Raw genomic sequence first — 2,928 nt, 5'->3', positions numbered from 1 at the left:
GAACTGACCACCTGGGGGTACACTAAGCAAGAACTCCGTCTTCTGGCCACAAGTGGCCCATCGGGACCATCCGACCGCCGTGTCATCCTCAGCTGAGTATGTGGATAGGAGGAACGTGTGGTCAGCACAACGCACAACCGGTCCTTACGATGGTTTTCTTTGACCAATGCCGCTACTATTCGGTCGAGTAGCTCCTCAGTTGGCATCAGGAGGCTGAGTGCACCCCGAAAAATGGCAACTGCGCATGGCGGCCCGGATGATCACCCATCCAAGTGCCGGCCACGCCCGACAGCGCTTAACTTCGGTGATCTGACGGGAACCGGTGTATCCACTGCGGCAAGACCGTTGCCTTGGGGGTACACAGTCGTCTGATATCCCGACCCCCCGCGGGCGTCTCCGTACAGGGGGTGCTTCGGCCGCCAGAGGGCCGGCTAGTTCCGTGACTGCGCAACGATGTCCGGGCGGACGCCACAGCTGCAGTACCGGGCGTGTAAGCATCATTGCCTCCGGGCAATGTGGCTTAGCTAAGGAATCATTTCATCCTCATTCAAAAGTCAAAATGTCAAGGGATAATAGTCACAGCAAGCAAAGTGCATCAGTTCGACGCTGGTTAACAGCAATAAACACTCCCAATTAAGAGCAATCAGACGTACTGTACCATAGGGTTCTATTTTAGGTTCTCTGTTGTTTTTAATGTGTATAAATCACCTTCCTGTTGTTCGCAGATGAAAATTTTCTCATTTTTGATAATGATACTACTATGAGAATAGGAAGCACTAATAGTGCTGAAAAAGTAGCGAAGGGAAGATTTGACATTATCAAACAAATGGTTCAAGGCAAATGAATTGTCGTTACATTTTAACAAGGCTACTTCTCGGTTTTAACAAGGCTACTTCTCGGTTCTTCACGTGATAACACGATCGTAAACTGATAGTGCACGGTCGTGGTATCACGTGGAGAACCTAGGAGCCGCCTGCACCAGCCAATGGGGGCTTAAAATATCTGAGGGTGGATGTAACATAAGCCGAAACCGGTAATAATAAACAAATGTTGTTGGGATCTCGACTGTTGTTTTAATCAAAGTTAGCACCAGATCGCTCCGTTCCATAGACAATGTTGTCTAAATTTATGGTTTATAGTGAAGTACCTCAAAGTCCGTTAACATTTGAAAAAGCACTAATTCACGGATTAAGGTAGGTAGACTGGTAAAAACTGGCGTGCATGCCTGAAATGACGTGGGGTTTTATTGAAACCAAAAACGAATGCAAAAACCGGTAAATAGAGAGAGAGAGAGAGAAAGAGAAAGAGAGAAAAAGAGTCAGATCATCCATAGCTTGGCTGACGAAACACCTGCTATTACGTATTACTTTTGTGCGGGATGGCGCTCCACCCCATATTACTACACGTGTGAAAGATCTCTTGCACACATCGTTTGGTGAGAATCGCATGCTGAGCCGCCACGTCGTTTTGGCCTCCCACGTCCCAAGACTTCAGTCCGTGTGATTATTAGTTGTGGGGTTACCTGAAGTCGCAAGTCAACATCGATCGTCCAGCCTCATTAGGAACGCTGAAAGACATCCGACGGAAATTTCTCACCATACCTGCTGGTATGCTGTAGAGTGTTGCTCGTAACATCATCCCTCGACTATATGTAATGCTGATGAATGATGGCCGACATCTTGAGAATTTGTTACAAAGAATATCGTCTTGCTAAAAATCAGTTGTCATGCTTATTATTACTTTTGTATCATATGAAGCTCCATCTGTTGGCCATTTTGTGCACTTTTTGTAGTTTCAATAAAACTCCACCTCATTTCTAGAATGTGTTCCAATTTTTACCTCTCTATCTACATTATTTCTTGCTGTATTGAATTTTCAAGTGATTGCGGGCTTTTGGGACACCCTGTGCAAGAAGCAGACATTGTAAAGTTCTTGGGTCTACAGATAAATGATAATCTTAATTTAAAGAACCACACCCGATAAACAACGATAACACTTAGTTGGCCTTCATCTGGAGTATTGGAGATTGCTGTTACAGATCACTTAAATATGAAGAAGTTACTTTATTTTGCATATTCGTATTGACTGGGCTTGGTTTTTGAGGATACTCAACATACAAGAATATTATTTTCACAATTGAGAGCGTGTTATAGCTGAAATTAGTTCTAGAATATCCTGCAGCGGTTTCTTCCAATAAAACTTGTCATTTTAACAACTTGTTGATTCCGATGATTTCTATTCACTGATGAGTTACATCATGTTTAAAGGATTTCAAGCTATAGCAAGAATAGTACGTTCGGTATTCAAAGATGCATGTTGCGTACGGACTTATTTCTAGAACGAACAGCAGACAGTGAAATGTTCTTTAAAGAATGTGCCCAGGCATATTAAATGCATTGCACACAATGAGGCGGACTTTAAGAAATTTCTGTTTGGCAACTACTTTTACTCAGCTCAAGAGTATCTTCACAGGAAATGAATGCTTAAACATTTTAATCAGTATTAGTACTGTAATACAAAAACAACTTATCATTTCGAGTTCTACATCTACATCTACATGGTTACTTTGCAGTTCACACTAAAATGCCTGACAGAGGGTTCATCGAACAATTTTCGTACTACTTCTCTACCATTCCACTCTCGAATGGCGCGTGGGAGAAAGGAACACCTAAATCTTTCCGTTCGAGGCCTGATTTATACTATTTTATTATAATGATGATTTCCCCCTACGTAGGTGGGTGTCAACAAAATATTTTCGCATTCGGAAGAGAAAGTTGGTGATTGAAATTTCGTAAATAGATCTCGCCACAAAGAAAACCGCCTTTGTTTCAGTGACTGCCACCCCAACTCGCGTAGCATATGAGTGACACTATCACCTCTATTGCGCGATAACACGAAACGAGCTGCCCTTCTTTGCACTTTTTCGAT

At 43.0% G+C, this 2,928-nt stretch overlaps 1 pseudogene; it reads right to left on the bottom strand.

Annotated features, from left to right (window-relative positions):
- Positions 1 to 232: 232 nt before the first annotated feature.
- On the bottom strand, positions 233 to 350 carry LOC124796882 (annotated as a pseudogene).
- Positions 351 to 2,928: the final 2,578 nt, after the last annotated feature.

Source organism: Schistocerca piceifrons, chromosome 4 (assembly GCF_021461385.2).
Source record: "Schistocerca piceifrons isolate TAMUIC-IGC-003096 chromosome 4, iqSchPice1.1, whole genome shotgun sequence".
Classification (NCBI taxonomy): domain Eukaryota; kingdom Metazoa; phylum Arthropoda; class Insecta; order Orthoptera; family Acrididae; genus Schistocerca; species Schistocerca piceifrons.
The sequence above is the reverse complement of the archived record's forward strand: the minus strand, read 5'-3'. Positions and strand labels throughout refer to the sequence as shown.